Source organism: Callorhinus ursinus, unplaced genomic scaffold, assembly GCF_003265705.2.
Source record: "Callorhinus ursinus isolate GAN/ISIS: 27379988/994484 unplaced genomic scaffold, GSC_fseal_2.0 scaffold116, whole genome shotgun sequence".
NCBI classification, from domain to species: Eukaryota; Metazoa; Chordata; class Mammalia; order Carnivora; family Otariidae; genus Callorhinus; species Callorhinus ursinus.
The window spans coordinates 556566-582178 of NW_027397178.1; the positions used below are offsets into that span (position 1 = coordinate 556566).

The 25613-nt window shown below is 36.6% G+C and overlaps 2 pseudogenes; both read left to right on the top strand.

Annotated features, from left to right (window-relative positions):
• The first annotated feature begins 9837 nt into the window (after positions 1 to 9837).
• On the top strand, positions 9838 to 13071 carry LOC112832871 (olfactory receptor 11H4-like; annotated as a pseudogene).
• Positions 13072 to 20653: 7582 nt separating this feature from the next.
• On the top strand, positions 20654 to 21626 carry LOC112832872 (olfactory receptor 11G2-like; annotated as a pseudogene).
• Positions 21627 to 25613: the final 3987 nt, after the last annotated feature.

Genomic DNA, 25613 nt, shown 5'->3' on the forward strand with positions numbered 1-25613 from the left:
TTCTCTCTTACATTCTTGAGTCACATTCCTGTCTTGATTTGTCCTCTTGGTCTTGCTTACTTCTGCCTCAGGGAAGGAAGGTTAACACTTACTATGTGCCTACAATATGCACACAGTCCATCAGGATTTTGACTGTGCATTATCCTTCTTGATCTTCCAACAAATACGAAGTCATAATTGAGCCACAAGAAGGCAGTAAAGTGCTGGTCTTGGGCAGATTTGTGTTCTTTCATTACATTATACTGATGCTCAGAATAAGTCTACACAGCAGGACTTAAAAATATTTGAGGAAGGGATTCATGTCTTTGAATCTTCTCAATTTATACTAAGCACTCTTGGTTTCTTAACTGAATTTGACATAATTTCCAGGGTGCTCACTATCCTGGTTGTCGTCTTTTGATTGTTCATACCTTTGGAAGATGTGATTTTTCTAAAACTGAACACAGTACCCCTCATATTGTGTGACTGACACAGAGCACACTGCCATAATCTCTTCTCTCTAGAAACTCAGGTAGACTTAAGTTAACATTAGATTTTTTAGGCAGTAACTTTATACTTTTGACTTTTATTGGATTTTCATTTTGCCAAAGTCTTTAGAGTTTGTTCACAAGAACCTCTTTAAAACAAGATTGGTCTGGGGTGCCTGGGTGGCTCAGTTGTTGGGCGTCTGCCTTCTGCTCAGGTCATGATCCCAGGGTCCTGGGATCGAGCCCCGTGTCGGGCTCCCTGCTTGGCAGGGAGTCTGCTTCTCCCTTTCCCATTCCCCCTGCTTGTGTCCCCTCTCTGGCTGTCTCTCTTTCTGTGAAATAAATAAAATCTTAAAAAAAAAAACGATTGGTCCTATCTGATGCTTCTGTCATTGAGTTTTCGAAGTGAGGGAGGTTAATTACTGAATTTCACCAAGTGTTTTAGTCAATTAAGATCTTAAGACTATCAAATACTAGCTTTCTTTTCTATTTTTATTGCCTATAAATTTGATAAAATTTCTCGTGTTTCACCTATGTCTGATTGAAATATGTAGTACATGAGAAAATGCTTTTCCATGTCACTTAAAACATTTTCAGGGTTAGCATCTATTATTATCAACAATTGTTGACAGATGGCTAAGCTCAAAATATGTAAGTAGTACAAAGGTGGTGCAAATGACATTATATCTCTGGAAGACATTCTGGCATATATTATTAAATGGATGGTTTATGAAAAATTTTTAGAAGCAAATTTTGGGCTTTAAACTCATTACTCATTTTCAGTTTTTTAAAAAATTTTCTTTCTCCAGAATCCTTTAGAGACACCAGTTGTGGTTTTTGAAATCACATCTGTAAAATCTCTCTGCATCCAGGGATATAATGTGTTTAGGTCTGAGAATTTAAGCTTATTTATAATTACTGAGTGCTGTTTTACTTAATTTTCATATCAATTCTCTCTTATACATGTGTTCTCCATGCTTTGCAAAGAAGATCATTTTTTGGAGCTGTCCATATTTTAATTTGGATTGTTGGGTGCCATGCCTTTCTCTCTCCAGAGGGCAGGAGATGGCCCACCCTTTTTTTTTTTTTATTTTACTCTCACAAACCTTGCAAGCAAGGAGACCCTCTCACAACAATGCTATCAGCTAGTGTTGGAAAGACTGTCTCATTTAGGTCTTAGTCCAGTGAAAAGCTCACTAAATCCCTTAGAGAAACTCATGCTTTCTTTATAATCACTTTATTTTACTGGCCTCTCTGTATTTGTTTCTGTCTCTCTCTTTCTCCATTTATTACTTTTTTCCCATGGAGTTACTTCTAAGATGATAATATGATTTGGGATTTCTGACCCTGGAAAATTTAAGAACTGGCTGTACTATTACCCATCTTCTATAGTTTCGGTACTTATATAATTAAAGAATAATATTTCATGGGATGCCTGGGTGGCTCAGCGGGTTGGGCGTCTGCCTTCGGCTCAGGTCATGATCCCAGGCTCCTGGGATCGAGTCCCACATCGGGCTCCCTGCTCCGCGGGAAGCCTGCTTCTCCCTCTGCCTGCTCTGTCTGCCAGTCCCCCCGCTTGTTCTCTTGCTCTCTGACAAATAAAATCTTAAAAAAAAAAGAAGAATATTTCATACCATTTTCAGTAAAATATTTTTAAATAGCAGATTAACTTCTTGACTGCTGTCTATCATGCACTTTAGTTAATTTTTTATTAACTTATTTTACCACCATTTATCGAACATTTATGTGCTGATATAATCCTTTCAAGCTTATTTTCTAAACTTCATTTGGTTTTATAGCTAATCACTGACCTACACTAGTCCAAAAATACAACACAATTTTACTAAGTGCCTACTGAATTCTTGTATAATTTTCAATGCAAATGATGTTTTGGGACACGTATTTATATTCCTGCATGGTGAAATGTCTTAAAAATCGGAAATACTCTTTTCAATAAAATTAAGGGGCATTTAAAGAAGTGAATATGAAGTGTCAGTGTAAAAATTGTGGAAGTTAACTTCCCACATTTCTAGATGAAGGTTGGTAACCTAAAGTTGAAAAAGATAATTTCTCTTTTGCTTTTCAAATTAGCATAGGTAGTCATTATACCAGTGTTGAAGGTGCAATGAAATGACACTCAGAAGTAACTGTTGGAGGGAATATAAACTTGTAAATTGTTTTTTCTGGCAGGCAATCTGGAAATACCCATAGCTTTTAAAACCTCTATAGCCATTAAATAAAAATCAGAGGTGTAGAAAAATTAATAATAAGCAAGTTCATCATAGTAGTACAGAAGATTTTCTGGGGATCATGTTAAAATACAGATTCTGACTCAAAAGGAATGGATGGGGCTTGGGATTCTAAATTTTTAATAACATATAGAGAATTTGAATCACTCTGTTGTACACCTGACACTAATGTAACATGGTGTAACTAATGTAACAAAAGGTAACTAATGTTGACTACACACAAATGAAAAAAAGTTTTTAAAAAACAATAAAGTAATGCTGATTCTTTGAGTAGTAAATATTTACAAAGTTCTTTATAGAGCTCTTTAAAGAAAGTAAATAATACAAAGGAATAGAAAAATTCCTGTAAAGAAATAAAAATAGTGGCAACTTTTTCAAAGTCTGTGTCTCAAATGAATAAATAAAATCTTTAAAAAATAAAATTTCTATGAGTATCATATATCACTTATAATCTCAAAAATAATTATCATAAAATGTTGTTTTTGAAAGTACTTACTCTTCTGGATCTTCTACCTTCTTTGAGCACTTTTTATGAACTTTACTATGCCTGGGACATTCCAAAGTTCTAGGAGCCCATGATCTGTGTCATGTTTGACTTGCCATGTAAGGTCTCATCCCCCTTCACTTGCTATTTGGATTTAAACCCAGTGAGGTGAGCCTCTGTACCAGGGTTGAGAAGAAAGGGAAGATTCCCAACAGGGCATCCTGGGGCTGCATTTTACTTTTGGGTGACCAATACCATTTCATAAACCTAGAGCAGGGATTAGAAGTTAAGTTAAAAAAAATCAGGTGCAACATGAGAAATGATAACCATCAGCTTCTGGACAGGATTTGTGTTGTTACTCCTCTCTCATTAGAAAGAGTCATAGCTTATCCTCTTTTCTACTTTTCTTCCCTAAAAGAAATAAAAAGGAAATTGAAATTAGTTTCCATTTTGGGTTTTACTTTTCTCCAGTAAATTTTATAGAGGATGCTGTAATTTAGAATAAAGGTGACAAAAACTGTGACAGTAGTAGAACAGAGCAAATGAATGCAATAAAATTACCTTTTTTCTTTTGCCTTTCTGGTTGACAACCTTTGAAAGTAATGGTTTCTTCTTCAACTAGAAAGGTAGAAAGGTACTTTCTCAGACTCAGATTTTACACTCAAAATATAACATATTTTTCTCTGTCCCACATTCATGCAATATGGGCACCTGCCCTTTGTTGAAGCACTTGATTCAAGAACTGATGGAGAACAGGAAACAGGGACTGCAGATAAACCTTTCCCTTGGATCTGAGTTCTATCCCTTGTGCTTCCACTTTCAGGGCATTTGGGGAAATTTTTTTTTGGAAGTTGTAAAAGGTGTGTTTGTTTTTTTTTTTCCCTTCTAGCAGTGATGAGAATGAAAACTTGGATTCTTCACTTGTCCCTGTGAAACGCTTGCTGGGCCAAAGCCAGCTTCCCTAAAGGGATTCTTTGCTGAGATTCCCTCAGCTGGATGGACCTTACCCCAAGGACCCATGTTTTGATTATTTTTTTTTTCAAACATCTGACACTCCTTTTCTCATATTGGATAAGCGAGTCTACTCCATCTGTTGACATTGTTCATTTGACATGCAATTCTGAGACTCTTTCTGGGATTAAAGGGACACCTATTTGGAGTATTCATTTTTAAATTCATTCCATGAATCCAAAAGTCAGTCCATGCCCATAGCTGCTCTTTTACTTTGCCATACAAATATTAGCAGTTAATATTAAAAGCTTGCTTTGTTATAGGCAGTAAAATGAATACATTTTTTGAATAAATTCATTTAACTCCCATAATAATCCAATACGTTAAATATTACTATTATTTTTATTTTATAGGTGAAGTCATTGAAGATTAGATAATTTATTCAAGGTTTCACATCTAATAAATGGGAATGCCAATATCTGAATTTAGTTCTCTCTGAGAGCAGAACCTGAGTTCTTTTTTTTTTATTTATTTATTCATTTGAGACACAGAGATAGAGAGAGAACATGAGCAGGGGAAGAAGCAGAGGGAGGTGGAGAAGTAGGCCCCCTGCTGAGCTGGGAGCCCTATGCGGGCCTCTATCCCAGGACCCTGGGATCATGACCTGAGTCAAAGTCAGATACTTAACCATCTGAGCCACCCAGGTGCCCCAAAACCTGAGTTCTTAAATACTAAACTATTTACCCTGCATCTTTACTTGGCAGGGAAGGAAAAGAGTGCTTACTGATAACTCATCTCATGCCAGTCACTGTGACAAATTCTTACATATAAGTTATTTTATTTAATCCTTGCAACATTCTGTGTGCCAGGTATCACAGTTAAAATTTTTAATAATACTGATTATCAAAGTAATATATGCTTAAACAAAATTTTAGAAGATTCAGAAAAGCTGAGTGCTAAAAAATTACTGATAATGTTATCAAGTAGACATAAATTCAGGTAAAAGCTTGGCATATTTTCTTTGCTCTATTTTGTTCTAACAATTTTTCTTTATACATAGGAGGTCATAAAGCATGTACATTTAGTATCCTGCTTGTGTAAGCATTTTTTTTCCATGTAATTAAAACTCTTCGATGCTACATAATAGTGAGTGTTATATATATAACATTTCCCTAGTGTATTTAGGCTATTTTGAATTTTCCAATCTTAAAATAATGCAATAAAAATTTTTGGGTTTAAATGTTTTTTAATTTTAAAAAATTTCCCTGGAATAGATAGAAAATTTCCCTGGAATAGTTTGAAAGAAAATGATAATGTCAAAAAATTGTCATATATATTTTAAAGATATATATAATTTGTGCTCACAATACATATTGCCAAATTGCTTTCCAAAATATATTCTCAAAAGATGTGTTGATGAGGATGCCATCTTATGGTGTATGGATGGTATTTAAAAATATTTCTTTCTATATTGATAGAAGAAAAACATCCATGTCTCATTTTTATAGTTGCATTATTTTGGTTACTAATAATACATTTTTCTCCAGTTTTATTGAGATATAATTGACATATAATACTGTATAAATTTATGATATACAGCATAATGATTTGATTTATAATTATTGTGAAATGATTACCACAATAAATTTAGTTAACATCCATCATCTCATATAGATAGCAAAAAAAAAAAGAAAAAATTTCCTTGTTATGTAAACTCTTAGGATTTACTCTCAACAACTTTTATATATATTGTACAACAGTGTTAACTATAGTTATCATGTTATACATTATAGCCCTAGTATTTGTCTTAGACTGGTAATTTGTACCTAATGACCACCTTTATACAATTTCCTCTTCCCCTACACCCTGCCTATGGTAATCACAAATCTGATCACTTTTTCCAAGTTAATTTTTTTTTTAAGATTCTACCTAAAAGTGAGATCATGCACTATTTGTCTTTAACTGACTTATTTCACTTAGCATAATGCCCTCAAGGGCAATCCATGCTGCTGCAAACGGCAGGATTCCCTTCTTTTAAATAGCTGAATAATTATTCCATTGTACATATGTATGCCACAACTACTTTATCCATTTATCCAGTGATGGACACTTAGGTTGTTGTCATGTATCGGCTATTATAAATAACGATGCTTTGAACAGGGGTGTGCAGATATCTCTTTGATATAGTGTTATAGTGTTTTTGTTTCCTTCAGCTATATTCCCAGAAGTGGTATTGCTGTATCATATGATAGTTCTATTTTTAATTTTTTGAGGAACCTCCATACTGTTTTCCACACTGGCTATACCATGTTATAGTTTCACCAACAGTGCACAAAGGTTCCCTTTTCTCTAAATCCTTGCCAGCATTTGTTATCTCTTGTCTTTTTCCTGCTAGCCATCCTGATAGGTGTCTCATTGTATATCCCATTATAGTTCTTTTTTTTTCCCCATTGTAGTTCTGATATGTATTTTCCTAATGATGAGTGATGTTGAGAATCTTTTCGTATGTCTATTGGCCATCTTTATGTCTTCTTTGGGAAAATGTCTATTCTGGTTTTTCGCTATTGAGTTGTATGAGTTCTTTATATATATCAGATATTAGCCCCTTATCAGAAATATGTTTTGCAAACATTTTCCCATTCTATAGGTTGTTTTTTTCATTATGTTGTTTCTTTTACTGTGAAGAAGCTTTTTAGTTTGATATACTCTCACTGGTTTATTTTTTGTTTTGTTGCTTGTACTTTGTGTTTATTCAGAAAGTCATTGCCAAGATCCATGTCAAAGAGCTTCTTTCCTATTTTTTTAAGGAGTTTTATGGCTTCAGGTCTCACATTTAAGTCTTAAATCTATTGCAGGTTAATTTTTGTGACTGGTATAAGATAGGGGTCTGGTTTCATTCTTTTATATATGAATATCCAATTTTCCCAGCACTATTTATTGCAGAGCTTATCTTTTCTCCATTAAGTATTCTTGACTCCCTTGTCAAATATTAGTGAGCCATACATGCATGGTTTTCTCTCTGGGCTCCTGAGTTGTTCCATTGGTCTATGTGTCTGTTTTTATGGCAATACCATACTGTTTTTATTACTATAGTTTTATAATGTAGTTTGAAACTGTAAAGTTTAATGCCTCCGGATTTGTTCTTCTTTCTCAAGATTGCTTTGGAATCTTTTGTGTTTCCATTAAAGTTTTAGTATTGTTTTCTTTATGTCTGTGAAAAATACTGTTGGAATTTTGATGGGATCTTATTAAGTTTATAAATTGCTTTGGGTAGTATGGACGTTTTAACAATATTAATCCTTCCAATCCATGAACATAGGATATCTTTCCATTTATTTGTATCTTCTTCAGTTTCTTTCATCAATGTCTTATATATCAATCTTTATTCTAAAGTATAAAGTAATGAAATAGCCATTGTGCCATTATATTTATTTCACTCTGAAAATTAACAACCACTTGAGTTCCTCAAGAAAAGGAAGAAAAGAAGTTATGGCACCAGTTATGGCATATGTTGTTTATGTCTTTATAACTTATCTGTTGTGGTAATAATTACAAAGGGTAATAATAAGGGGTGCCTGGGTGGCTCAGTCATTAAGCGTCTGCCTTAGGCTCAGGTCATGATCCCAGGGTCCTGGGATTGAGCCCCATATCGGGCTCTCTGCTCCGCGGGAAGCCTGCTTCTCCCTCTCCCACTCTCCCTGCTTGTGTTTCCTCTCTCGCTGTATCTCTCTCTGTCAAATAAATAAATAAAATCTTTAAAAAAATAAATAAAAAGGGTAATAATTAAAAAGAGGGAAATTGATCTGACCAAATTGTATCTGTTTTTATCTGAAACAATGGTTCTTAAAGAAGCTTCCACAATAGATAGAGAGAAACTTTCTAGGGTCTGAATATCCCTCAAGAAGTCTGAGAAGACAACAGATACATACTTCCAGGAAGTCAGAGGTTGTGCATCCAAGTTGTCTCCTCCTTGTGACTCACTAAAAAAAAAAAATTGTGCAGGATGTTTCCCAGTGTTCCTTTTGGGTGGGTCCTCAGGATAAAACAAACAAACTGCAGGGAGGGGAGACCAAGGAGATATCTTTTCTTTAAAAAAATTTTTTTTATTATGTTAATCACCGTACATTATATCATTTGTTTTTGATGTAGTGTTCCATGATTCATTGTTTGCACCTAACACCCAGTGCTCCATGCAGTACGTGCCCTCTTTAATACCCATCATCAGGCTAACCCATCCCCCCACCCCCCTCCCTCTAGAAACCTCAGTTTGTTTCTCAGAGTCCATAGTCTCTCATGGTTTGTCTCCCCCGCTGATTCCCCCCCTTCATTCTTCCCTTCCTGCTATCTTCTTCTTCTTCTTCTTTTTTTAAACATATAATGTATTATTTGTTTCAGAGGTACAGGTCTGTGATTCAACAGTCTTACACAATTCACAGTGCTCACCATAGCACATACCTTCCCCAGTGTCTATTGCCCAGCCACCCCATCCCTCCCACCCCCCACCGCTCCAGCAACCCTCAGTTTGTTTCCTGAGATTAAGAATTCCTCATATCAGTGAGGTCATATGATACATGTCTTTCTCTGATTGACTTATTTTGCTCAGCATAACACCCTCCAGTTCCATCCATGTTGTTGCAAATGGCAAGATTTCATTCCTTTTGATGGCTGCATAATATTGTATATTGTATTGTATATATATACCACATCATCTTTATCCATTCATCTGTCAATGGACATCTTGGCTCTTTCCATAGTTTGGCTGAGATATCTTTTCTTTAAATAATAATCCTGTCAGAGCCAGAAGTAGTTGAATGCTAGAAACTGATACTTTCTCCTGGAGACAGGATGCTTGGATTTCACAGGAGGTTAGACAAATCTAGAGTGAGTGAAAATGAATCCCCATTTTATTCTATCTTCCACACAATAGATGGCTAATGAATGAATAGATGTCTTTAGGAAGTCGCTTAATTGAGAATTTAACCACATGGTATGTCACCTTATGCAAAGTGGCCAGATGGGAAGAGGCCCCAGGAGTTTTCTCTTTGATAAAATTCCTGTGAGGATGAACATTACTCTGAGAAATTCCTGATGTACAAGGAAAAAAATCTTGGTGAAATTTTTCACATGTCTCAAACTCAAGGGTCTTATTGCCTCTTAAAAATTTCTAAACCAGTTTTAGTCCTTTGTATCATGAAAAATTCAGACTCAGGTGTCATAATTTTAATATCTCCTCTGATCATATAATTATCATCCTAGTAACAGCTTCAATATGGTAACTTTCTTTTTATGGTTCCCCTCCATAGTCTTTCCAAATTGCTTCCCACCATCTCCAAATCACCTTGCTTTTTTTGCTTGTAATCATAATCACCTCAGTGATCAGGGTCTTTTGTATTATGTAGTACCCTGCCCTGCTTATTAGCTTTGCTTAAAACATGCTCATCCAGATGGATGCTGAAAATGATGCTGAGATGGGAGAGGGTGGGGGCACGTACTGCATTCCATGTTACTAGCTACTATTCATGCTGGATTGGCAAGAGAGGGGAGGCAGAAGGGGATATATTATCCTATAGCAGGCAGAAGAGGGGACAGACCTCCTGCATATTATTATTTGATCAAGCTCTATGCTGCTTTAGCTAGCAATCTATTTGGGTTAGACAGATTATGAACTTTGGAATCATGCAAAATCATGTCTTGTCTGTCTGATTTACTACCCTATGATATGGGAAACTATGGAATATTTCTAAAACCTGTCATTCCAGTAGCTTACTTGAAGTTTATTTCTGGGTAAGAAAAAGTTTTGTTGGTCCAGACCTAGGGGCACTACTTCGCTTCTGCCCTCCCAGCTTTGACATATGCAAGGCAGTAGAGGAGAGAGCTGTGCCAGGACTCATAAGTTTAAACTAAAATGGATTTTTTTTCACAAAAAGAATTTTCCTAATAATGGTTCATTTCAGGAAACCCGCAAAAATCTATAACAAAATCTGTTGGAATCAGAGAAAAAGGAAAATTATCTAGAATAATGTCAAAAGGGGCTCAATTCAAGGGGTAAGGAATAATTAAAGTAACCGCAATGATCAATTGGGCTTCTCTGAGCCACTCTGGAACAAGCTATAATGTTTTTATTGAGATATTTATTCTGAGTACCATGTGTGATTTTATTTTTTCATTTTTTAGAAGATTTTATTGAGAGAAAGAGAGAGAGAGAGAGCATGAGCGGGGTGTGGGGTAGAGGGGGAGGGAGAAGCAATTCCCAACATGGGGCTCATTCCTAGGACCCCGGGATCATGACCTCAGCCGAAGGCAGACGCTTAACTGACTGAGCCAACCAGTCCCCCCTCCATATGTGATTTTAGGACATATTTTCAAATGTTAGTTAGTGGCATAGAAGTGCATTTAGTTCATATCATTCCTAAGATTGTGTGAAGATCAGAATGTATATAGAAGCTGAATATTCTTCTTTTATGTTCAAATACTTTTTAGGAAGAACCTGCTCATATTTTGCTTGTGGTAATTAGGGCAATAAAATGAGCCCCCCCCCATTTACTTTATGCTAGGCACTATGCCAGGTGCTTTATAAACATTATATTTAATGCTTTGTTAACACTCAACAGTAGGTATTATCCTGATTTTGCAGATAAAGAAATTGAACTCAGAGAGAGTCACTTGTCCCAGGTTATAAATCTTATATTAAAAAGGGCTAGGTTTCATTTTGGGTCTGTCTGAATTCTGACTACTTTTCTTTAAAACTAAAAAACATTTGTAATTATGGCAAAACCTACACCTCATTCTTTTTTAAAAATTTTTTATTGTTATGTTAATCACCATACATTACATCATTAGTTTTTGATGTAGTGTTCCATGATTCATTCCTACACCTCATTCTTAAACAGTCACTTTGACTTTGTACTTAAAAAACATTAAGATGTCAGGCCCTTTGTTTTATCACTAAAGTATGTATATTTAAAATGAAAATTGAGGGAAAATGATATAAAATACATAGAAAATAAAAATGAACAGGTGTAAAACCTGTTCTAACTAAAAAGTAAAGTTATGTGATGCCATTTTAAAAAATAGTAAGCTGGCAAATTTTGCAAAGGAACTGAAATGCTGTATAGCTAACATAAATGAAGGGGATTCCACAGAAGATAATTTGAATCAAATTAAAATAATTTAAATATTTTTAAAGCACATGTTACATTCCTTAGTTTAGATTGGGAATTACTGAATTATCATTCAGTTATTTATGAACTCTCTTTTATTTTATATACTTGTGCTTCTAACTCAGTAGTGTAGGTTCCATATTTTACTTTAATTGCAGTCAATTCACATCTTTTGAAACAACCTTCCCTGAGTTCAAATTTCTCTGGCACCTTATAGTATAATAGTAATTCTCAAAAGCCAGGCATCGTCTTTGTCACCCTAGAATCATCTGGGGATATGAGTCCTTAATGGAAATTAATTAATGAATTAATGTTTTTATTCAGGGTTGTGCCTTCTTATCATGATCTGCTAAGCTTCTATAATAATGTAGTTAAATAGGGAAAATTTGTGGACCTCGTGATGCTGACTGAAATGATAGTGTAGGCAATAAAATATTTCAGTGCAGTTTAAGGGTGTAAACTCCTTCCTGAAGCTTATTAGCTGTACTAGAGTTAAAGGTGAGCATTTAAGTTGTATAATGATTCATTTCTGTCTCCTTCTCTCACAGGCTAAAATAAGAAGAAAAAGCTCTGGAGAAAATATTTAAAGTAAAGTAATACTTAAAGTAATGTTACCAGTGGTGTTTTTCTATTTGTCTTCCAACAGAGCTATCTAGAAAAAAAATTCTTCATGTTGACTAAATATTAATATTCCATTTTATTCTCTACTTATAATACCACCTAGTTCTGATGAGAAATTGAGGTATTATGGAGGGCTGAATAAAACAGGAGACTCTTAATATGTACTTCTGATTATGTCTGTGTACATGTTCGGTTAGAGAGAAATTAATGTTTTGCCTAACAATAATAACACTGCTATCACTCATGAATTCATCCTCCTGGGTTTCCTATGTAGTCAAGAGGTAGAAATTCTCCTTTTTGTTTTGTCCTCCATCATCTACATCTTGACCTTGTTGGGCAACAGTGCTATTATCTGCGCTATGTGGTGGAACCAGCAACTCCACACTCCTATGTATACTTCATTATCCAACTTCTCTTTCCTGGAGATCTGCTCATCAATTCCAATGTGCCCAACATATTGTTCAACTTCCTATCCAAGACCAAGACCATCTCCTACAATGGCTGTGTCTTGCAGTTCTACATCTTCCTCTCTCTTTGTGCCACAGAACTTTCTTCCTGGCCCTCATAGCATTTGATAGGTATGTTGCCATCTGCCATCCACTGCATTATTCTACCATAATGACCAGGAAAATCTGTGGAACCCTTGTGTCTGCTTGTTGGGTGGGTGGCTTCCTCTGGTTGGTGACCCCAGCCACCCTTATCTCCCAAGTTCCGTTTTGTGGTTCAAATGTCATTGATCACTACCTCTGTGATCTTGGGGCAATGCTGGCCATATATGTGTACCTGTCCCCAAGACAATACTGATTTGTAGCATTTTCAGTGCTGTGATAACATTTGTCACTTCGTTCTACATCCTTGTGTCCTACATACTGGTCCTTCGAGCTGTGGTTCATGTTCCCAAAAGTTCAAGTAGGAAAAAAGCCTTCTCCACATGTGCTTCCCACCTGATAGTGGTGTTCCTATTTTACAGCTCAATCATGGTGATGTATGTAAACCCAGGGGCAGCTAATCAGCCTGGTATGCAGAGGTTCTTGACAATGTTCTACTCAATTGCAACTTCACTTTTAAACACTCTGATCTACAGCCTCAGGAATAAGGAGATGAAGATTGTCCTCAGGAAAGTTATGTGTGAAGTTTAGAAATAATTCCTGAATAGGAGATGGTTTGGTGAGATAAAAGTCCTTTTGAGTCCTGTTGTAAAGAATCTAGAAAAATTATACTTAAAAGTAAGGAAAGGTGCTAGATCTAGAATAAATATGTCCACATGAGAATTCTTAAAATTCAAAGCTTGTCTTTATTCTGTATCGATTGAATGACTATGGGTAAGTTACTCAAATTGTTATTTGTCTGTTTTCCCAATTTTAACTGGAGACAATTTTAATGATCACATCGGCATCATAGAATGTTTGGGATTAAATGAGTTAATATATGGAAGTATTTAAAATAGTGCCTGGTCCTCAATAAATATTATATAATGTAATATATATTATTACCAATAACAATTATATCAAAATTTATTATCATTAGCTATTGTTGCCAAGTATGTGCTTCAGCAGTTTTTTTCCCAAACTGTTAAATGATAATCCTATTACATTTATATAAAGGAAAAAAGGGCCTATTTTTAAGGAAAAAATGTTTTGATTCTTGAAAAAAGTCTGTGTAAATGCAAATCAAAACAAGAATTATTTCTGCCCACCACCCTACATTTCCTTGTATTATGAAAAGGATGATAATGATTTGTTAGACAAAGATTGATGAGGACTGTGTTCTGGTTCCACTTCAGCAAATCAAAACTTTCATTCCCAGTTTTTAAAAAGGACATTTTGGGGTTTTTTAAATGTGGATCAAATGAGCAATCATATATAAAAGTATTTATAAAATGCAAAGTGAAGCCAAAAGATGGAAGCAGTTCAAATATTCATCAACAGGTGAACAGATAACAAAATGTGATGTATACATACAATGTAATATTATCCAGCCTTACAAAGAAAGGGAATTCTGAAACATGGATGAACCAGCTTGTCACAAAACGACAAATACCATATAATCTCACTTTTGTAAGTTTCCTAGAATCTTCAAATTCACAGAGACAGAAAGTAGAATGGTGGTTGCCTAGGGGAAGGGGAGGGGAATTATTGATCAATGGATACACATTTTCTCTTTGGGAAGATGAAAGTGTTCTGGAGATGGATGGTGGTGATGATTGCTCAACAATGTGAATGTACTTAATGCCACAGAACTGTACACTTACAAAATTGTTAAGATTTGTTAGATGTCGTGTTATGTGTATTTTATCACAATTAAAAATAATTTTAAAATGTAAAGCATATTACCAATGTCAGTTGTTTTTTATTTGGATTGTTATCATGTTAACATTTCCAGTAACCCCTGCTGCTGCAGTCTTGTTTGTGTGTGTGTTTTCTTTTCCTCTGTGATGTTGCTGTGATAGCTTTTTCTCAGTAATTAAAACTACAGATGGGATAGGATCCTTCCCTTCAAATCACAAATACTTCACTCCCCAACTGCAGCAGCGCTCTGCCCTCCCAGGTGCCCCTTTGCTTTGCTCTTTGAGGACACACGAAGTGGTCTCAAGGAGGCAGCCACTCCCCTTCCTCCAAAGGCTGACTGCCACCTCAGGGAGTTTCTTCCATCCTAGTGCACATGATTGTTAGAAACTGCATTATCACTAGGGATAAAATTAAAGAAACGAATAATTTTGGTTCTGGGATGTAAGATCAAGTCCCCCCTGAGGTGTGCAAACTCTTGGCACATGAAGGAATTTGCTCTTGAGGCTGCCTGGTGTTGCCCACTTTTTAGGTCTCACAGGCAGAGTGTCTCCTGTTCTATTTAACATATAATCAATATAAAATTATTAACCAGACATTTTGTATTAATTTTTTATACGAAGTCTTGAAAACTGAGCTGAATTTTATACTTATAGCACATCTCAGTTTGGACCAGTCACATTTTGAGTGCCAGTAGCCACAGGTAGCTAGTGGTTGCCATAATGGACAGTGCAGCTCTGTGGCTTCTTATGTTCTTCTTGGTAATGAGCATGGGTGTGGATGGGGTGAATTAGGGTTAGTAGATTAGAAACTTTCAATTAGTAACCTTAGATAAATACTTGCTGTGTTTTCTTTGTTCTGTCTCCCTTCCCTTGTCCTCTTCCTCTAAAGGGAGATTGAACTTTATTTATTTTTTTATTTTTTTGGGAGATTGAACTTTAAAACAGCTTTTAGAGAGGAGGGAGCAATAAAACCTGGAAGCAGCAAAAGAGACAAGGAAGACTCTTTGTTACCAGTGGAGTCAGATCAGGGCCATTTTGGGAAAAGGAGGACAGTGGAGTTTGTTCTTGATGCTCTCTCTCCACAGCAGCTGGTGTAGAAAGGTTGATGGGAAGGGAGAGGGTGGTAATTTTACTAGGAGACAGCAAAGGTTTGGCGTTCCTCTCCAGTCTCGCTGATGGTGGTGCACAGGCCAGAGACTGTGTGGTCTTATACATGGAACTCTGGATTCTCCAGAATCCATCAAAATGGATTGAGGAGAACACAGGCAGCAACCTCTTTGACCTCAACTGCAGCAACTTCTTGCTAGACACGTCTACAAAGGCAAGGGAAACAAAGGCAAAAATGAACTATTGGAACTTCATCAAGATAAAAAGCTTTTGAACAGCAAAGGAAACAGTCAACAAAACCAAAAGACAACCAACAGAATGGGAGAATGTATTTGCGAATGACATATCAGATAAAGGGCTGGTATCCAAAATCTATAAAGAACTTATCAAACTCAACACCCAAAGAACAAATAATCCAATCAAGAAATGGGCAGAAGATATGAACAGACATTTTTCCAAAGAAGACATCCAAATGGCCAACAGACACATGAAAAAGTGCTCAACGTCGCTCGGCATCAGGGAAATCCAAATCCAAACCTCAATGAGATACCACCTCACACCAGTCAGAATGGCTAAAATTAACAAGTCAAGGAACAGCAGATGTTGGCGAGGATGCAGAGGAAAGGGTAACCCTCCTGCAAAAGCTTCTTAAACTCTAGTCATATTCCAAGCAGCATACTTGGTATTGACGATACACAGATGCATATGATAGGATCCTTGTTCTTGAGGAATTCTTAACTTATGTGGGCACAGATCTATTAACAATCCAAAAAAAAAAAAAAAAAGCAAAGAGAGAGGAATGCATAGGGTGCCAGAGGAACAAAGAAAAGTGTTGGACTAGGAGTATAGGTTAGGGAGGGGTTCACAGAGAAGCTGATAAATCAGCTGAGTCTTGAATGACAAGTTGGAAGTTTTCTAGATAGAAGGGAGGGAGGAGAGTGGATGATGACATTACAAACAGAAGGAGTAGCATATACAACATGTATAACTGAGTGTAGAGTGAATGAAGGGGGTGTCCTGAAAGGAGATGAATTTAGGGAGGCAGGAACTTAGAGACACTAACAAGGTTGAACTTGATTCTGTTGGGTTGAAGGAAATATTTAAGGATTGAAAGCAAGGAAATGACACGATCAGATTTGCATTTTTGAAAATTTGGCCTCTTTTGTTTAGATTCTGTGTTCAGTGCCACAGGGTAGCTCCTTCTCTCATTAAACGTAGTGTAGGCTATCCAATTAACTTTAAGAAGAAGATGAATTCAGATTAATGGTATTGACTCAATCTTTTGAGGATTTCACAATTCCTCTTGAAAAAAGCTGACATCTCAGAATCTTACAGAGTCAAGGTGGGAAATGTGTTTTATACTAATATTGTCAGTTTAAGGTTAGTAGCTTGATATTTCAGTTGGGTAGCTGTTCAATTAAAATCATATTTCATTTCTAACTGAACATGCCCAAATGGAAATTCTGAACCTTTCATTCACCTTAGCCTCCAAACAGTGGAATAATTCCTGGGCTTCAACCACATATTTGGCATCTGAGAATAATTTAAAAAGTAATAATGACAATGATAACAGCATCTCCTTCACATTACCTCAAGCCCTTGGTTTGTAGCATATTTCCATGGAGGCTTTTTGCTGTTGCATATAGAACGTATGACAAAGTCTGTGTAAGACCTAGTGAGTTCTAAAGAATTCTGTATCCCTCATGTGTACTATTAAAACAGCAGGGGAGCTAGGTTGGTTCTATAATGGCTTGTGGGTAGTTAATACAGTTCTGCAGGGTTTTTTTTTAGTGTGGTCATTAGCTTTGTGTTCTTGGGGATGTAGATTGTAGGTTTGAAGGGTAGACATTGGGGCAACTTGGATGAAGAGTCTTAAGGATATATTCCATGTTCTTTCAATTGACACTGACGTACATCATCATAATGGAGGCATAAAATAGTGTTGCTGTTTATCTAGTTTGCAGAGCTAGACCAGCAGCACAGTATGAAAAGCTGGGCCTTACTGCTCAGGATAGAGAGAAAAGTAACAATGATGAAGAAAGCTCTGAAGTGTCTTTGGAGGGAAATGTGGCCGCATTGACCTAAATTTAAAATGCACTCACTCTACGACTCACAATTTTTATTTCTCAGAATTTGCCCTTCATAAACATTGTTTTTTAATTTTTCTGTACTATTTTAAAGCGTTTTTAAAAAAGATTTTATTTATTCATTAGAGATACAGAGAGAGAGGGAGAGAGAGAGAGAGCATGAGCAGGGTGAGAGGCAGAGGGAGAGGGAGAAGCAGGCTTCCTGCTGAGCTAGAAGTCCGATGTGGGGCTCGATCCCAGGACCTTGGGATAATGACCTGAGCCGAAGGCAGAAGCTTAACCATCTGAGCCACCCAGGCACCCCTCTGTGCTATTTTAGAATTAGAAAATTGAAGGGAGTAAGCCCACAGATATATACATTTTAATAAAGTCACCCACAGATTGTTTTCTTATGTTTATCAAAAGGTAAATATTTGATTCAATTAATCACATTATTCTCCAAACAACCTTCTTTTTTTTGGTGGATCAGATATTAAAGGTGTTTACTTAAAAGTCCAGATGGGTGTTCCTGATTGACAGGCAATTGTTTTTCGAATGATGATTCTGGAACTCAGGCTGTTTTCCATCCTTGGCTTCATCATTTTCAAAACTCAGCTTCCTAGGTCAACATGCTTAATTATATCAGAGATCATCAAGGACCATGCCTGGGTAAAGCTTAAAGTGTTGCTCTTCAGTTTTAATTACATTCTGCTGACTAGGACACAGTCACATGAGCATACCTATCTACAAGGAAGGCTTAGAAAAAATGTATCCTTGACTTGAAGAAGGGGAAATGAATTTGTCTCTATCATACAATCAATGTCTTAACTTCTTAGTTGGCCAACATCTATTCTATTTGATCTACATGTGGAATTAAGGAGTTTGAAAAGGAGATTGGTAGCTCTGTGGATGTTTAATAGGCTCATTCTGGATATAGTGGACAAGATCTTTAAACTGCCATTTGGACAACAGGAATGAGAGACTCTAGGTCTAACAAAGCTTGAGAGTGATGGTGCATCTCATGTCAAAAAATTTTGTTAGCTAAGAAGTAATTTATTAAGTTCAGGAGCAGGAACTCTGTAGGGAATAATGCTGTGATAGTTTGGAATATGTATGTGTATGTGCATGCGTGTGTGTGTGGGGGATTGCACATATGAGTGTGTGCACATTCATGTAACTTTTATCTCCAATATGATAGTCATTGAAGATGAAACATGCCCCGGTCTGTATGATGCCACCTTAATTGCCTCCATTGCTCCTGGGGTTGAGGTCTCTGGAGATAGTCTTCAGAGTCTGGAAGGGATGAGTAATGGGGAATGGAGAGATTTGTGCCTTGCTCTATTCTCTGAGTAAAACCTGAAAGGAGTCTTTGTAAAGAAAGGAACCAAAAAGTGTTCCACCAAGGAGGTGACACCTCTAACTCCTGGGCTGCACTGGGATAAGTAGGTCTGGGTACATGGAACAATGACTTCTTTCCTATGTCTCAATGTCCATTTTGTTTTATGTATTGATAGGAAAAGGAGCAAAAAATTTCATGTTTATTTTCCTTTACAAATACCATTTCTGTTACATAAACCATATTAGACATGGGATTAAGGAAATGTTTTTGTCAAATTATCATCTTGTCTTTGCAGGTCATCTTCAAAAGAACTGTATTCTTAGCTGATAGGAAAATGGGAAAAGTTTTCTTTAACACCGTGGCAATAATTTAGACGACTCTCTTGTTTACCATTCTCTTTCACACAGGTGACAGCATAGCAAATCAACACCCATTGTGTGTGGCTTGTAGGAGGGGAAAACTTTGTAAATGGAAGCTAATTTAGTTAATGAAATATAATACTCAAGGACAATCAGAAGAGAGCTGGAGTATGACTGTGGCAAATTGAATGTGCGGTCTCTCTTTTCTGTGTCTTCTTGGCTCCTTAGCAGCATTTAATTGCCTCTGGTGATTTTAAAGACCAGGAGGTTAGGTTTCCACCTTCGCACATCTCTTGAATCCATTCCTGGTATCTCTTTGCTTATACATTACCCTAGGTCAGTTTCTTCATGCTTTTTCCTTGGACTATTGAAATAGCTTTCTAATAGTTCCTTGCTAAATTCATTACCCTCTAATTGAGAAATTGTCTTACAAATGTAGCTTCCATAAACCTTTGATTCTTTTAGTCTTCTACTAGACTAGCACCAGTTGTTTTCCACTGATTACTAAATTAAGCCTGAACTAGACTGGCAGTCTGCCCCATGGCCCCATCTTTGAAATTTTTATCTTGCCATTCCTTTACAAGTACTCTAATTTCCACTCTTTTTGACTTTTCTCTAAACATAAGTCTTGTATCCAAATCTTTTCACATTATTATTATTATATGCTATTAATGTTCTGCCTTCATTGCTGCCATTTTGCTAAGGTTCATCTCTCTTTTCAAAAGCCTTTCCTTATTTTTTCCAACTGAGTATAATCTTGTCTTATATGACAAGAAAATATTTTTTTTCTAATTTTTTTAAAAAAGATTTTACTTATTTGACAGAGAGGGACACAGAGAGGGAACACAAGCAGGGGGAGTGGGAGAGGGAGAAACAGTCTTCCCGAAGAGCAGGGAGCCTGATGCAGGGCTTGATCCCAGGACCCCGGGATCATGACCTGAGCCGAAGGCAGATGCCTAATGACTGAGCCACTCAGGCGCCCCGACAAGAAAATATTTTGTTTTGATTTATCATACACTGTTGTTACTGTGTCAGTGGCAGCACCATGATATGGGTGGAGGGATGCTAACATCACTCCAAATTCTGCATCAGCTCTCCATGAAGTTGCCACACTAAACATAAAATCTAAGTAAAAAGTTTCCTTTCTATGCAGATGAGGGTCCAAGGTAGATCTCCTTAGCTCTCTTCCAAACAGATTTAAGCTCCTAAACTCCCTTTATGTAGAAATTTTGGAGCCATGAATGTATTGTTTGAAGTTGTTTTGAACAAAAGATATTTGACATAAGCTCCAAAGAGCAGGTACTCTACATTTTTATTTATCATCTTTTTCCTATCTCCTAGAAGAGTACCTGGCAATAATATGTGCAAAATAAATGTTTATTGAATAAATAAGGGAGGAAGGAGATGAAGAACAAAGAACAACTCATGCTTCCAAAGGAAGCAAGCCAATTCACAAGCCTGAATTGAGGAAAATAAACATATATCTCTTTACCAGGAAGAGGAAAAATAGTGTAAATATTTCTGTGTTTCTTACTGTCTCTGTCACTTCCACAGGTCAGACTAATGAGGACCTTGGAGACTACTAATATCTCTGGGTCTGTGAGTGAGTTTTGGGACATCCTTGGGATTTCCCTGTCACAGAGACATCCAGGTCCTCCTCTTTGTCATCTTCTCCCTCATCTACCTTCTGACTCTCATGGGGAACACATCCATCATCTGTGCCGTGTGTTCAAGCCGGAAACTCCACACACCCATGTACATCCTCCTGGCCAACTTCTCTTTCCTGAAGATCTGCTATGTCAGTTCTGATGTGCCTAAAATGTTGGCCAACATCATCTCCCAGACCAAAAGCATCTCCTATGCTGGCTGCCTGCTCCAGTTCTACTTCTTCTTTTCCATGTGTGCTGCTAAGACCTTATTTCTCTCAGTGATGTCTTTTGATTGATTTCTTGCCATTTGTAGACCTTTGCGGTATCCCACCATAATGACCCACCGCTTATGTGCTTGGTTAGTGGTCTTCTGCTGGACAGGGGGCTTTCTCTGTTTACTGACTCCTTTGACTCTAATCTCTCAGGTGCCTTTCTGTGGTCCAAACACCATTGACCATTTTCTCTGTGATCTTGCACCTTTGCTGGCATTGTCCTGTGCTTCAGTATCTGGAATTACTCTGATCTGTGGTATCATTAGCTCTCTCATCATCTTTCTCCCCTTCCTGTACATCCTTGGCACTTACTTCTGTGTCCTGAGTGTGGTGATGCAAGTGGCCCCGGGCTCAGGAAGGCATAAGGCTTTCTCTGCTTGTGCCTCCCACCTTGCTGTGGCATGTCTGTTCTATGGCTCAGTCATGGTGATGTATGTTAGCCCAGGTCCTGGGGACTATCCTGGGATGCAGAAATTTGTGACCTTGTTCTATTCTTTGGCAACCCCATTCTTTAATCCCCTGATTTACAACTTCAGGAACAAAGATATGAAGGAGGTTCTGAAGAAAATTCTGAATGTGTTATTGCGGGAAATCTCTAAAGGATTCAAAAGTTGAATTTCATATACTGCATCATTAATGATTCAGGAGGATGGAATATAACGAAACAGATGAGATTACGCTTTTTTCTCTTCATTTGACTTTATTTTCATATATTGGGAAGGTGATTTTTTAAAATTCATCACACTCATGATTTAAATCTTAGGAAGTTGTTGCTGTTATGTTCCAGATATGTCTGTACCTTAGATAGACTTTATTTTGAAATACAACTTAATAAGATTTTCCTGTATTTCTCTATGACTCAGTTTCTAGTCTCTCTTTTGGTTTTCATTACATACTACTTGATGTATTTCAAGATTTCCAAATTCTGCTTTCATCAGAGCTAGTTTTGTTTTTTGTTTGTTTGTTTTTAGAGCATAGCAAATGTTGAATGTGTTGCAAACACATGCATAATTAACAAACAATCACACATAGTTAACCAGATTTAAAAAAAAAAAACCCTCAACATCAGGGACAGTTTTAAAGCACTGCTTTGGTATATTCCATAATTCCAAGTATAGTTTTGGACACCAGCTAGGGTACTTAGTAAGGTTATATTGACTTGATTGACTCTCACATTTTGCCAATGCTTTCACTTTAGGAGGTAGGTCTAATCCTCCATATGCAGACACATGAAAGTTACTTAATACTCCACATAAGCCAAAGAACTATAGACTTTTGAGATCACTACCATCCAGGTCTAAGGTTCACTTACATTCATAGTTCTGTGTAAAATTCTGGATACGCATTACCCAGAGGTAATTTTTATTCTCTAATTTCTTATTTTCTGGAGTAGTCATTTAACTTACAGTATTGCACCTCATGAGGATACCTTGTGCTATAATTTTCTTCTGGGATAACGGCAATACTGGCTTTACTTGAATCCTAGTCAAATATCTGCAACCTTCTGCTGGATATTTTTTTCATGAAAATATACTTCAAATGTCTGATCTGAATTTGATAAACTCTTTTTAAATTAGCTCTAGCTGTACTTATTTACCAATGGCTCCACTGATCTACAGCCTGAACCTAAAATCTTAACATTTATAATTCCTCAACTTCTCCTACCCAATCCTAATGTTGTTAAATTCTGTGGCATCTTCCCTGTGATCCTTTGTCATCCTCACTGATCATTTTTGTCCAGGTCCTAGCACTCCATACCTGTAAAGGCATAAATTAAACCTCCTTTCCATCAGTCCATCAGTGCTTATCTTCTCTCTACTTACACAGATTTGGGGGATAAATCCTAAATTCTTTTTTTGTTTTGTTTGGTGGGTACATGTCATTGTTAATTTGTTCAAACCCATAGAATGTACAACACCAAGAGTGAACCCTAATGTAAACTATGGACTCTGGGTGATGATTATATGTCAATGTAGGTTCATCAGTTATAACAAATGTACCACTTTGGTGGGGGATGTTAATGGGAGAAGTAATGCATGTGTGGACTTAGGGGGCATATGGGAAATTGCTGTGAACCTAAAACAACTGCCCTAAAAAAATAAAGTTTCAAACAAATATTACACACACACATATTTATATTTATATTCTGCTCTGTGTTGGATCTGTGCTTATAGATCCTCATTTGTTACTCGTGGTTACAAGATGGCTGCTAAACGTCCAGGCATTTCCCCATTCCAGGTTGGGGGAATTTGAAACTGCTATTCCAAGTTCCAAGAAAGCAAAAGCCTCCTCAGAAACTCCCAGTTTGTGTCTCATTGACTAGAACTATGTCACATGACCAAACTAGCTGCAAGGAACCTAAAGAAGTGAATGTTTTTAGCTGGACTCATTGCTACTCTGAACAAATCAGGTTTCTTGTGCTAAGGAAAAGGTGGATGCACTTTGGGTGGGCAACAGCAGTCCCTGCCATAAGAGGGATCTGGAGAATTTCTCTAATCATCTTAGACTTAATGAAACTCAACAACTGAAAACATGGACCTTTGACAAGTATAAAAAAGCTAAGGAAGAAAAGCACACAAATTTTCCAGAAGCTACTACATTTATAAATCTGACTAGAGGCTAATAAGACAGAACTGTTTGTTGACTAAGCACTTGAAATCAATTTTTGTTGATTATAATGAATGATATTTTTGTAAACAATTTACAACTAAATTTGAATATAATGAGCTTTTCTGATGATGATCATAATAATATTGAGCTAGCATTTGACCATAAAAGGGCACTTATGAGTTCAATGGTGAGGAAAACATTTCAAGAGAAAAGGCTCAAGAGAAAAAACTGTTTTGAGTCCTAATTTTCTGTGAACAGTTTTCCAATGGCATCACTACCTAATTTAACCGTCTTCCTGCAAGGAATATATAAATAATTATTTTCAGTCTGTTGATTGGAAAGGAGTCGGTTGAATCACAGAGACCACAGATACTGTCAGCCTATCTAGAGGCAATGAATCAACCCACCCGTCATTCATTTTGAGGCTTTATGAAATGTGTCCCTAGAAATGGAACGGGATAGAATAGGATAGAAATTCATTATTTGTGATAAGGGTGGTATTGTTCTAAGAAGCTTCTGTTTCAGTTGTATATGAATGTGTGTATTGAGCACAATGTCGGATGAATTTATTTCTTTGGGTTGTGGTCAAAAGTTTGACCATTGTCTTGGCAGTTTCAGAACACCCAAAAGCAGCCATTAGCATAGGTCGCAAAAAAGAAAACCTAGCCTTAAAAACAGCACAAGAACTCAAAACGAGAAAAGAACCCAAGAAAATTAAAGTCAAATGTGGAATAATGAGACTTCAGACCTGTGGAATGCACAGAAACAGGAATAGTAGTAACAGATGACTGTAAAAAGTGGCAAATCTTTATCCTGTTATAATGATCTTAATGCATGGTGAGTTGGAGAAGATAAGACACTTGAGAACAAGAAAAAAAACCAAGTGGCACCAAAGAAGAAAACAATACCAATGTGAAAGGACTTCTGAAGAGTCTGAAGACTGTGATTTGAGCAGCCACCTATGGGAGGTGCCACCCTAGAGAGAAAGGATTAGCAGTTAGACAAGATTATGCTAGCAAAAGTTGCATGTGATTAGTCATGTCCAAATTCTTTAGTTTGTATGTAATTCAAAGTTCCTCTCAACATCTTCAAACTAGAACCTTATTAAATATATGTCCCATTACTCCTGTTGACTCACTTTCCGTAATTAATGTAGTACAGTCTTAATTTTACAATTTGCGCTTAAAATTGTTTTACTAATAACTTGCCCATTTTTAGACACTAGTCATGCTGTCCTTGAAAATTTTCTTGCCCATTATAGCTCATCATAATATTCTTTTCTAAATTCATAGCATTTTTGAAATTTGCCAGATATTTACTCATAATTGGACTGCCTTTTGGGTATTTGTTGCAGCATCATTTGTGTTATTTTTTTTTTTACTTTCCTACCAGTTATATTGTAAGTTTCCTGAAGGCAGGGAATATAAGTTATACTATCTTTTCACTGTTCCAGAATGGCTTCTTCTATAGTAGAAACTCAAATAATTGTTTATTTCATTAACAAGCCCATTCAACAAATGTTTATTGAGTTCCTCCTGTGTGTCAGGCATTTCTCTGGGCATTGAGGGTATAGTAATGATATCTAGCTCTCATGAAGTTCATGTTCTAGTACAAGGAGCCAGAAATAAAGATATAGGAAAAGAAGTGTATAGAATACAATATATTTCTTTTAATTAATTTATTTAAGTAATCTCTGCACCCAACGTGGGTCTCGAACTCATGACCCTAAGGTCAGGAGTCACATGCTCCACTGACTGAGCCAGCCAGGTGCCCCTAGAATAGAATATAGTTCTGATGATGATAAATACTTTGAAGAAAAATAAAGCAGGTGAAGGGAACAGATAATGGGAGTGGGGGGTGCTTTTTTAAATAGTATAGTCTGGGAAGACTTCTTTTTTTTTTTTTTAATTTTTTTATTGTTATGTTAATCACCATATATTACATTATTAGTTTTTGGTGCAGTGTTCCATGATTCATTGTTTGTTCATAACA